Source organism: Ctenocephalides felis, unplaced genomic scaffold, assembly GCF_003426905.1.
Source record: "Ctenocephalides felis isolate EL2017-DRISC unplaced genomic scaffold, ASM342690v1 CF-g0.4_SCAFFOLD_00845, whole genome shotgun sequence".
Lineage (NCBI taxonomy): Eukaryota > Metazoa > Arthropoda > Insecta > Siphonaptera > Pulicidae > Ctenocephalides > Ctenocephalides felis.
In genome coordinates this window covers 30385385-30399280 of record NW_020536999.1, presented here as the reverse complement: position 1 = coordinate 30399280, position 13896 = coordinate 30385385, and the positions used below count along the sequence as shown (strand labels likewise).

The following is a 13896-nucleotide window of genomic DNA, read 5'->3' as shown; positions in this document are numbered from 1 at the left end:
CGTTAATGCTCCGTGGGACGCATTAACTTTGAACGATAAAAGTCGAGACAAGGTGGAAAATGAAACTTTGTTTTCACTTTTCAATAAAGTTTAGAAGTATGTATTAATTATATTTTCTAACCTTTCCATTCCAAAATTACGACCCATATTTTTAGGAACAGTGAAAGTATGGACGATCGATGAGGGTCGCCGGTTTGGCCTTGATATCGCGACGGTGAAAAAAAAAGGATTCGTCGCTGAAGTCCGCACTCAGTCTTGCTTAATGCGAGAGTGTGAGGATTTCAGAGCAAAAAGCGCTCTTAAATATCCTCCGGCGTGTTCTGCTCACAGACTCGTCTTTGTTTTTTTGATTCGCCAACGACGAAACGCTGATAAACATATATGTTATGCGACAGTAAAAGGAGCAGAAAAAAATAGGACAATTTAAAAAAAAAATTATTTCATAGGACATGAGCAAACGCATAACGATTACCTGATAAAATTTGGAGAGAAAAATGTTTAGGACAAAATATCTGATTCGGCTCCGCAGTTTAAGATGTGCATTTAGTGCCATGTGCCATGTACTACAGTTTAGTACTGATACATTACAGCCATGTACTGTAGTTTGGTACCAATGGACAAGTGACCGGTCACGGGTATATTGTTACAGTTTTAAAAAAATCACTGAATAAGAAATGTAATTTCTTAACTATTCGAAATAATAATCTCTTCAGAGCAATGATTCAAATATTTTTTACAATAAGTTTTTGTATAGTATCTATATATCATAAAAATAGTTTATTATTGTTTCAGCAATAGGGTAGGTCGGGGCTAGTTGAGCAACTTTTTACTTAAACGGATGTAGCTCCTCAATGAAAAGTCTCAATAAATTGCTATACGGCTTAATGGATTTGTTGTTTATCGCTTAACAAAAGTGTTAATACTTTTTTTGGCAATAAGTAAAATTTAAAAGCTACAGCTGTTTAAATGCAAAAAGTCAAGTATGCTCAATGTACCCCATAGGTGGGGCAAGTTGAGCACTAAGAAATTATAATGAAATCATAGGTTCAATGTCGATTAGTGATGAAATAAAATTAGTTTTATATTACCAGTTCTATATTTATAGTCTTTATTGACAGAGAAAACAAAACTTATAGTAATTTTCTTTGAATAATTAACAAAAAGTAGAATCAACAAAACAATATCGTATCTTAGGAATTATTTTACCATTATATTCAGTATTTTTGTTTAAAATCATTATTTCTTTATATTATTACTCATAGACTTAGGTTAAATCTTAAAAATAATAATTAATTTCTGGAAGTTAATGTTAATTGTCTTAGTGACAGAACTCATGCTCAACTAACCCCAACTCGGAATTTCAAAATAAATGTGAGTTTATAAAAAACCGTGAGAAATATACCCAGAATCTCTGTGCATATCAAAAGTACTATAATTATATTGAAGAATAACATTTACCTGATTAAGAATAAGTAACATTTGACTAAACCAGACGAAAACTCGTAATGAATTACTTATTTACTTTTTGGTATCAAAATAAACAAAACACCCGTGAGACTCACTCATTTGACCAGCGGCCACTAGCGATCGCGGGATGATTATTTCTCTCAAACCTCTATCTTTCCGCTATATAATGCCTAAACGGACGGTGAATAGTTTTCGAGATATTTCGATTGGTCAACTTGCTCATATGCTCAACTAGCCCCACCCTACCCTAACAATTACGATATATTAAACCTTACAACTAATAATTCTGCACGATTTGCAGTTTTTAGCACACGGAAGAATCTAGAAAAACATTAAATATTTTGTTAATAGCATATTTTAAATGTTATTACCGATCGTGTCTTAAGAGTATGAAATTAATTCATGAATTTATAAAAACTATTTCAGCAGAATTAAGAATCTTCCTATTCTTAGTCCCATTTTTATTTTTTGTGTACATTCAGTTTTTGGTTAATTGACTTTGTATCCACTTAACTGCATTTCTTGTAGTTCCTATATGGCAACGCCTTTCCAGTTGCTTCGGGCTTCAGCCTCCTTGCTCCGCTTCAACTCATCTCGCGGATCGCGGCGATAGATAGATAGATGGACGAACGGACGTGCCTTGCGAGTTCGGGAGCTTCTCGCTTGATAGCCGGGTTTAATCCCTCTAGGCTGACACCCAAACTACTTAGTTACGTCCGACCGTTGGCAGACCTAACTCGACTCGAAGCGCGTTTGCATTTGCGAAACTCAGAAATAGCCGCGATCCTGCTGAAAATGCTGCAGGCCATATGCTTAGTTACCATGGCGAGAATTGAGTTGCCTACGTTAGATTGTTCATATTTTTTTAATTTTTCTTCTGATTAATAATTGCCATGGTTTAATCAAATCAATTGTTAGATGACTTCAAATTATGATATATATATATATATATATATATATATATATATATATATATATATATATAAGCACTAGGAATACGTATAAATAATAATATAATTGAGTATATTTAATATAATAGCCATTTTGAAAAGAAATGCAGTTTGTTCATAGGGATCTTTCAAGTATTACGTAAGCAGATTTATTACAATTACTTATCCCCCCATCCCCCTTGTCAGCAAAAGTAAGCAAAGCTCTTACCCCCTACCCCCATGCTTACGTAAACATTTTGCAATTAATGTATTGTTTTTTTAAATATTGTAATTATTAGGTTGCCATTCGGTAAAAAAAATTACCTATGACGTAATCATCATCTAGATCCCCTGCCCCCATGTCACCCAAAATAAGCAAATCAATTATTCCCCCGCCCCCGCCCCCCTATAGTGCTTACGTAATATTTGAACGGCCCCATATAATTATATACTTTAATACTGATTTTCAGTCAGTCGTCGAAATAAAAAAAAAACAAATAAATACAAATATTTATTTATAACATTAAACCATTTTATATATAAAATGGGTTTTTCCTGGTGTGGTATGTATATCTTTTAATTATATTAAATATAAAATTAAATTTATTAACTTCCCGTAGGGCAAGTTATAGTAATCGCAAAAAAATCGAAAATGAAAATGTTTATATATCTTTACGTTTCAGAGGTTTCTGAACATTTTGGCATACCTTAGAAAAAATGGATGTATGTGTGTGTGTGTGTGTGTGTGTGTGTGTGTATGTATGTATGTATGTATGTATGTATGTATGTATGTATGTGCGTGTGTGTATGTATGTGCGGATACAAATTTTCGTCGACGATTTCGGGAACACGGATCAACCGATTTGAATAATTCAAAAAACATTCGATTCGTATTAATAAGGAGACGTGCTGATTAGTTTTTGGCGAAAGCAGGTCTAGCCGTTCCAAAGATACGGGGCAAAAAGTGCCGAAAACGGTAACTCAGTTTTTAAGAGAACGGAGCGTCCGATTTGAATATTTCAAAAAACATTTTACTTGTATTGACAAGATAAAGAATTGATCATGAAGGCAGGTCTAACGGTTTCGGAGATCTGATGAAAAAAGTAAAAAAAAATGCCATTTGGCGGTCAAAGATGATCATTAGACATATGCACATCAAATTATCAAATATTTTATAGAGATTTTAACAATAAGTATAAATTTTTTTTACATTTCTATGGGTTCCGTACCAATGTTTACGCGTTAGACGGCGACGCGGCGCTTACGGCTTTGATATTTCGCCTTTATGCAGTTAAAGCAGTACGATTGCTCTGAAAAAAAGTTTAGATCTTCAAAATATGTCAAAATAAAATAAAACATTTTTTTTTAAAAAAAAAAAAATAAAAAAATTTTTTTTTTTTTCAAAAAAAGTAATTTTTTGTCCAATATATAGTTTCTCAAAAATCTTATTTTTTCAAAGTAAATTTTTTTCAAAATCTTAATCGTTTTTAAAAAAAAATTTTGGTACGGGAAGTTCCAGCAATTTGCCTTAAGGCACGATGCCTTAATTGCCTTAAGACAGAATTCCACTTACAGCTAGTTTTTTAAAACTTGGTAAATATTTTTTAGATACTGTTAACAAAGAATTGCTGAATGATGACACACAAACCGTGTCGAAACATATATTATAAATAAATATTTGTATTTATTTGTTTTCTTTTATTTCGACGACTGGCTGAAAATCATGATTAAAGATATGTTTCAACGTCGAACAAAAAAATCTAATTATTATAATAATATACGTAATATATTTTGTCAATCAAATTTTGAACAAATCTAGTAATGTGATTCACATGAATAAAGCCTATATATCTAGTTATAATATTTAAACTCTACAAAAATATTGGTACAATTAAAGTTGAATGTGTTATGGCCGGCTTTCATATATTCTAAGCAGTGTGCAATAAAATTTTGGCATCAATTTGCCGTCCCTTTGCGCTATTTCACTTTACGGGGTCGAAAGTATATAAGGGTAGAAGTCGTTTGTAAAGCTTATTCGCACCAGCAATAAGATGTGAAGTCCTCCATTCGAACCGCATAATTGTGTATGGAACTGAATACGACTATTAGGCACGCAGTTTGTTAGAAAATTAGCAGAAGGATTAGTTTCAGCAACTTGAATTATGAAAACTCTACTCGGGCAGTTGCACTTTGCAATGCATATTATTCTGCTTTTAATAATCCTTAGGTGCAAGAAGTTGTGATGTTATGATGAGTTTACAGAACATCTAATGCATTTTTTAAATATCGGTCGAGTAAAATTGAACATCTACAATTTACGTAAAATATTTAAACAACAAACTCTAATGTAATTTATCACATCAAAAGGCTTTGTTTCTTATTATTAGAGTACATCCTTGTTTATCATTAAGGTCAATGGCATGGTTATTCATATGATGTTTATTTTCAGCCTGATCGTTTATACGGACCATATACGTTGATGCGCCGTAGGAAAGGACATAGCTTCGAAATGGCCACACTGCTTTGCGGGTACGTCCTTTTATAACATCATCTTCATTCTTAGAAGGTCGCTCAGAAATATTTATCGCGGTCGCATCGCGGATTTTTTTCTACTGAATTCATTTCGTATTTATTTTTTTGCTCCAGGGTTGGATGCTGCGCGATGTTAAAGAGAAATACAGTACGATGATAATAAGGACTGTTCACAATATCTATCTTAAAGGCATCGATGACGTTGACTGAAATTATACGTTACTAGCATAGTATTAAATGCCTATTTAGGTGAACAGAGGAAACGCGAAGAATTATGAAAATGAGAGCACGTAGATTATTGTAGATATGCAATGAAGCTATTTCCCGCATATGCATAATTTTAAACGTTCGTTGAGCCTTTTGACGGCATATGTAAATAAGTTACATAATTCTATCTCACCAATTTGCCAATCATCTAAAATAAGAAATTAATTTTGCAATAACAAGTTGCAGGAAATGTAAGTTTCAAACAACAAGATATTTCTCTTTTTTATATTGGATTTTGTTTCTTTATCAGATTGTTGATAGCTGCGGGTTACGACGCGTATGTGGCCTCCGGATACGCGACAAGGGAAGTTTGCCTGAATCAACAGACGCGCGTAGATTGTCCAGTGCAACCGGAAAAAGAAGAGGTACTTTACCAAATCACGTATCTGTATATTATGTATTCAACAAGCTTTCCGAAAGTTCTTTCCAATTTATGTTTTGAATAAATGTTAAAATTCAAACGTGCACTGGCGGCCTTTTTATATCTTTATAAGGATGCTTTTAAAATATACTTTTTTAATCTTTGAATAACCTTAATGTAGATAAGATAATGTTAAAAATATATGCACCTCCTTGATTAAAAAGTAACGATGCAGTGGTAAATTAGAAAGGTTCATGCTCATGAAAATATGGATTGTAAATTAATGATTGAATAGATGTAATTTTATGTTAATAATCAAATTTTGCAAATGACAATCCATTCTTAAAGTAACTGTTACTAATAGTTTCAAAGTGACGACGAAAAGGTGATGAAAGATAGAATTGCACTCTATCGCTTCTATGTCAAAACATTCATTCAGTAAAGACTAGCACCGCTGGAAACAAAAATTAAAGTTGTATATTTAAAAATGTCTTGTAAATTGTTATTTAGACAACATAGGGGGCGTCCATTAATCACGAAAGGTTTTTAGGGGAAGGGGGGGTTTGACAAAAAATCATGAAATATCACGTGGGGGAGGGAGGGGTATAGTAAGATATCACGTGTATTTATTTTTTAACAGTTTTTGTTTTATTTTCAAAAAAAAATTACTTCATTCAAAAATTTTACAGTTTTTTCACATAACTCAAAATACACGTGATGTTTGGTGGGGGAGGGGGAGTAATTTTGAATATCACCATGTATCACCAAGGGGAGGGGGGGTCCAAAAGTCCTTAAAAACTCGCTCACGTGATTAATGGACGCCCCCATAAATGACTATTTTAAATAATTTGAATATATTTTAACAGGATGATAAAAATAATATGGAAGAAGTAAAGACTTGCAAATACGAAGTAAGGGGTCGTAGAGATTTACGTAGCAAATTTTTATTAGCTCAAGAGCAAAAGGAAAAAGACAAGGAACAAGCCATTATACAAGAACGAGAAGAAAAAAAAAGATTAGCAAAAGAAGTAATAAATTAATTAAAGCATCACATTTAATAGAAAAATAAGTTTGATCCCATTGTTGCAAATAAAATTAATGCTACACCCACAATATACATACAATATAAATAGAATATATATTATTCATTTTATAGGCTGAAGAGCGTCCGCCGGCAGATCCTTTGGCAGGTCTTAGAATTCATAGCTGGGTGGTCGTACTTGGATTAGTCACTGATCCAGTAAAACAATTAGATTTATCAGATGGTTCTCCCTCCGTAACATCACATGTTTCACAAGGACCAAAAGAACCAGCGGAAGGTAAAGAGTCAAGAGTTTGTGAAAGTTAATGGGAGGACTATTACGAAATTATAATATTTTTCGTTCAAGGGGCTATTGTCATGCCATCGGTACTTGCGGATCCATTCGTTGCAGACACTCTTGCAGCAAATCGACGTTCAAGTTTGAAGCGGGTTAGTTTAAGCGTTCCGGGCGCATCGGACAGCGACGGTAGTCCCCGTTCCGGAGCAAGACAGAGCCGAGCTAGCGGTGACTTAGTTGAAGATGAAGCCGAAAGCGAAGAGAGATCGACAGATAGAAAGGTAATTTTGTCTGTATTTCATAATTTAATCTTAATAAATTCCTATTATTTACGTACAATCCACTATATAAAAAAATAAAACTGTTCAAGAATTTTTTATCATTCTAATTGTATTAGTATTATTATTATTAGCAAACGCATGTGCAAGTAATCGAACCAGTAGTTGAGGAAGAACAGACAACAGTTGCAGATGAAGAACAACTTTTAGAAGAGCAGGCAGAGGAAGAAGAGGAACAAGAGGAAGAGCAGGAACCAGAAGAAATTGAAGAACCTGAAATATTTCCGTATTTTGTAGAGCCTGCCACGGGACTGAAATATCCTATTGAAAGTGAACTTTTTCTTGGTTTAGAAGCTATGTGGAATCATCACAATTACTGGGTAATAGAGATTAAAGTCATATGTATTATTTTAATTAAAATATAAATTATATTGTTGAGCAGCTGAATAATTATCAATTTTATAGGTAAATCTTCAAGATTGTCGAGAAGGAGCAGGTTGTTTATCATTTACAATGAACGACACTTCACAATGGGAACATCTTTTACCTGGCGAGCCACTACATATGAGAGTTCTTCCAGAAATTGGCGAAGAAGAACAAATTGATATCAGACAACAAGAAAAACATTTAGATATGCCAGATTCTTGGGTTGAAAAATTGGTACTGACGGATGAAGGTAATATATATTATAAAATTGTGATAAAATTTCTAGAGAATGCTACTTGTAGCAAAATTTCCTAATATTATATTTGATATTACAGATTACGAACAAAGGTATCCGGGTGGTGGTAAAACCATACACTATAAAAGGGCAATAATAAACAAATACTCCCCATATTTCAAAGAAAATGGTAAGCATAATGTAATCCATGATCTAAAAATGCAATGTGGTATAGCTCCAGTAAATAAATGTTGTAGGTATGATAATGAGTCTCTTTCTTTATTCCGATCTCGAATATCAAAACTGTCTTTCTGAATGCGCATGGTATGAAAACCGTGCAGATAAATTACGTTATACCACAAAGAATGATAAAACTTTATTATGCACTCAAAAATTTCATCGTGGGCGAGGAGATGCTTTACAAAGTAAGTTATGAACACAACTCATAATATTACTAAATAAAATGGTAGGAAATTAAGCATTTTCTGGGTTATTTGGTAATTATGACTACATATCTATTTTAATTATGCATTTTTAGTTGACACTAAGTATTATAATTATGTTATAATAATGTTTTTTCTATTTAAACTCTAGTTACACTAAAAATTAAACTAAAATATTATAATTATGCTATAATAATGTTGTTTCTATTTAAAGTCTAGTTACACTAAAACTTTTTTTTATTTTGATGTAACTGCCTTAAATATTTTTTATACACTCTGATCAGACGTTTTCCCAAATAATAGAGAATATAATTATCAATTTTGTATATGCACTTATTTTAGCTTATAAGTATTATGAGTCAGTGAATGATCCTCGTGACAAAGATCTACAAATGGATTTTTACTGGCAAGCAAGAGTTGATGGTTTGCGCTGTTTAGAAGCAGATCCATTATATTTGCGAGAACACGTTATGGAACGTCAAAATAAGTAATTTATGAAAAAATAATTTTTTATCGAAAATTATTCTTAATAAAATATAATTTTAGATTATATTTTCGCGAAGCAGTATTTTCTCCGAAAGAAAATCCAGTGTCTGAAAAAGTAGAAGATGATCGCAGAACAATTACGGTTTGACTTTGCTAGTAAATAAAAATAATAGAAACTATTTAATTAGTCAATTTATATTTATAGACCATCACCGAGAAATACTATCGTCTGCCCAATATGCTTCCATCAGAATGCATAGCCACTAAAATTTTTTTATTGTCTAAGGATGAAATAGAATTATTATATCACTATGACGAAAACTGTGCAACTGCGAATAGACGACATTTTATAAAACCTCTGATAGCCGATGTAGGGGAAAAATTATTATGGAATCCTGACCTAACTTCTGGATACTGTGTGAGTTTGTAATGATTTCACTGAACGAAAATATTATTAACAATGAATAATATGAATTTCATTTCTTAGTGGAATCCGAATTATAGAAAATTTAAACAACTAGAATTATTTGAATTATTGAAAGAACAATTGAAAGCGGAAGAAGAAACGATAAAATGTGTACGTCGTGCTGAGAATTTAGTAGATCGTTTAGTACAGTTGAGAATATCAGAACATAATGCACCAAGTTTAACAGTTGGGCTATTCGATAGAAAGCGCAATCAAGATTTGCTCAACGAATACTTACAAAAGGTAAAAAAATCAATTCGCTATTCACATTTTAATGTATATTCAAATTAATACTGTGTGCAGAAACAAGAAATGTTGGAGCAAAGTCTTAGGGAGGTTGAGTCGTCGTACGATTTACTGGGACCTACTTTAGCTATTGCTGGAATCATGTCGAAATTTAATTATACTGACATAACTCCTCAGCAAGCCGAAAATCTTAAGACGAATTGCCTTGCTGAGTACCAAGAACGAATGCTCAATCGTGCCAATAATATGCAAGCACAATACGATGCGGTGAGTAATTTTAATAATAAAAAATGATATTATAAATGTAAAAGTTTAATAAATAGAACTATGTACCATGTTTTCAATACCTCGTAAAACAAATACAACTACATAGGTTTGATTATTTCTTTTAAAGATAACTAATTCAATTTTTAAGCGATAGAATAGTTCATAAATTTTTATCATTTTTAATTGCAATTCGCATATTTTACAATCCATTCTACTTAAAAAATTTAGCTCGCCGAAGAAATTAAAGCAAAACGAGCACGATATTCGTTGAATATTAATGAAATGACCAAAGAAGAGGAAGCTGCATACTTCAAAGAATGGTAACTTATTTCATATATTATTTTATAAATCATAAATTTTCTAACTTGTTTGCAATTCTCAGTGGTACAATGGCATTTCGCTTGCATGTGCTAGAATTAAGGCTAGGAGACCATGCACGTAAATCTGCAGAAGGATACGCTAAGCTTAAAGAATGGCTTAATAATGATAGTCGTTTGAAACCAGATGATGGAAAAAATTCAGAAGTTTTAAAAATAATACCAGAATCTAAATAACATAGAAGAAGTGTCATTATATATAAGTGTGCAAATTTTCATCAAGTTAAGTTTTTAGTGGTTATATATTTGTTAATATTATTCTATAGTAAATGTTGCTCAAATCTTGTTATACCAAATTTTTCTGTTGAATCTGTTCGTTTAATAATCTAACTTTAATATTCATTACCTATAATAAAATTGATTATTTATTTTAGTAAATTTATTATTTATAAAATTAAAAATTACGACCCTTTTGGTCGTTTGTAACTTTATTAGCTGCAGAAACCGTGGATACAATATTGTAATATTCATAAAGTTCATCTTTAGTACATTTACTTAAATTAAATTTAACAAAAAAATACGTAACAAACCATGATGATACCGATTATTCGTAAATATATAACCAAAATGTTTTTCGTTTATAACTTCTTGTATATTGATATTAAACACGTAGTTTTTTATCCAATAATATTTTCTATTATATTTTTAATTAATATTTGCTTCCATGATGATTTAATTCCTATTATCTGTTTACTTCCATACTGATTTTCTATTTGAATAATTGTGCGTTGTATGTTATCTGACATATTATTGAGCGTATTTTATCTACATTGATAATTCAATTTGGAAATGCCATCAGAACTAGTACTATGTACAAAACAAATATACTATAATTAACGTAATTAATTTGAGAGATAGCATAAACTATAAGTGCACAAACTTGTTTTCAATTACGGCCTTAATTGAAAATATAATAATCAGATTTTATAAATAATTTATTTAAACTAAGTTACTCAAATTAGCTTGAAACTGCCTATCGTACCAATATCAAATTGAATAAGAATCAACATTTAAATTTGTCTCTTTCATAGAAGAAATTATTTATATTTCAATTTAAGATACAATTGCAAAAACGAACAAACTTTTGGCCACAGACGTTATACTGTGTTTTTTTTATTATTATTTTTTACTTATATAGCTTTAACAGCGATCAGAATTAAGTATTCTATACATGCTGTTGCATTTAAGTTATTATTATAGAAGACGACCCAATGATTTTTCTATTTGTGATAAATTTATTTATTATGATCATATTTTTAAATCCTTGCAGCCCCGAAATGATAGAAAATTTTACTTGAAATTATATTTAGATCTATATTTTTAAGTGAAAACTGATTACACTACTGCTTGCTAAGATAGCAGGATTTCCGAGAAACAGTAATACTCAGGACTTTGTAAAAATCAGTCTTTACTATAATTTATTATTTTACCGATTCTATAATATTAAATAGTTATCAGAACTAAAACTTTGAAAATATATTTAGTTTACCTGCGCATCAGACTTGTTAATTGCAATATGTTAGTGACATCACCAATACTGGGCGATAAAAGTATAGATAAATGAAAGCTCTGTTGAATTAATGCATTGTCTAGAATAATTGCGACATGACATTCAATTTAGAAAGCTCATTCAAAGTCGAAATTGGCTTTACCAAAGTTAATAATTTTGACGCTACGGGTGTTAAAAACAAGCAATCGATTAAGACTTAAATGATAGTAATGAAATTTCAATGTGTTAATAAAAAGTTAAGTATTTTTCAGTATGTGCAATGCCAATATTTTAAAATTATTTCATATATATTACCTATTAATTAATAATCCAACAAGTAATAGATATAAAGCGTAAACTGATGTGTAGGATAAACTTCTAAAATATTAGACTATAAATCAAAATAACATACATGTATTATTATATCTAATATGGATTGTAAGGATTGAAATATAAGTTCAACAATGGAACCTGAAAAAGAAGTTCAGTTAACTTTGTATAAGACGCTAGTGCCAATTTTGGGATCCGTCATAATTACTCTAAATTTTGCAGTCGTTATATCTAGTGGATTAATTTTGAAAAGAGGTACGCACTACCACAATTATAATATACAAATATTTATTAAATTATAGTAATTTAGTATTGTGATCCAATCTATTGACATTTTGAGTACTTTTCAAACAGGCCATCAACGCGCAGTACATACATGTTTACTTGGAAATGTCGCAGTTGCAGACTTAATAACAGGAATTGCTGTAATTTTTGGTGCTGTGATCCAAAAGATGGAAGAAATGAATTGTCTTGCTCTATTCAAATAGGTAAATTGAATTCAAATAATTAACAATTTTGTCATTTTTTTATATGTCAATTATTTCAAAATCAAAGTATAAATGAAATAAACGCAACAACAAAAAAAGCACATTTACACCGTTAACTATTTTAAAGGAATGATTGTATCAAGTACTTGGCTTCTATTTTATCTGTCGGTCTAATTGCTATAGATCGATTTCTTTATATGTTACATGGCCTGAACTACCAGCACTGGGTATACCCAAATAGGGTTCGATTGGGAATTGCAGTTGTTTGGATTGTAGGTAAGGGTGAACTTATTACTTTGTTAATTTGGCTTAAAATCTCAATAGTTTCTTTACCGAGAAAAATAATTTTCTGGCCATATTTTATCAACGTATTTTAATTTATTTTCATAGCAATAGTAGTAGGATTTTTACCTACAATGGGTGGAAAGGTTCTACAGAAGAAGGCCGTATATGCTGGTTCATTAAATTAGCACCTGATCCTCTAATATTATTGACAGCGTCTCTTGGAGCAATGCCTATTATATTGGTTATCGTGCTGTATTCAATATACTTCATCAAGCTCTTCGAAAGGTATAGATCAAATCGTAAACTGTAACATCAACTTCTAAAATATTAAACTATATCAAAAATAGTTTGTTTCATAAGTAATATAGATTGTTAGGACAGAGAACATAATACTTATTATACTTAAATTTCTGCAGGTGATACAATTAAGAGAAGCTTCTACTCAATCTATAAGTCATTCTCAAATTGTCCGGAACCAACTCTGTCAGGTTTACGGTTATTTAGAGGATCAACAGTCATCATCAGCCCAAAAGAAGATAACACATATCTGAAGTTGTATCAGGAAATAAATTTTTGAGATTTTTCAGAAGTGGTAACGCTGTTAGACGGGTTGAGCGCTGAGCAAAATGAAGGCGATCAGGGTAGTCATGTTAACCACTGGAGTTTCACAGTGACTGGATGATCTTACTTTATAGCATGCGCTATGTATGTGAATTGTGATCGAGATCTTTCAGAACAGGTTGGATGTTGTCAATTTAACTTATAAATATGATAATCTTTAAATGATGTAATGGTTTTATCTTTACATTTCAGACGATTTTCTGCAAAAATTTAAGTGTAGCAATTGCTAGTCCTTTGGCATTGTTGGGTTTCGTCAATAGTCTCTTGAATCCGCTTATTTATGCATGGTGGCACCGTGGGTTCCGTCGAGCTCTGTGTAGGACTCCAAATAACAGAAATCCTGGCAGTAGGCACAGAAACAGAAATGTGCAAAATTACCGATCAATAATTGACAATCTAGTCATAAATGAAACAAGAATAACGAGCGTAAGTTGTCAATCAATCGCATCTCGATAATCGTACAGTGAGTAATTGCTTGTATATATATAGACTATATATATACAAGCAATTACCTGTGATTTAATATTGAAAAATATATTGTTTCGTTTGTAAGGATTAAGACTTTATATTACAATTGTGAAGAA

The 13896-nt window shown here is 31.4% G+C and overlaps 1 pseudogene; it reads left to right on the top strand.

Moving 5' to 3' along the window:
* Positions 1-12052: 12052 nt before the first annotated feature.
* On the top strand, positions 12053-13768 carry LOC113382021 (annotated as a pseudogene).
* The last annotated feature ends 128 nt before the right edge of the window (positions 13769-13896 follow it).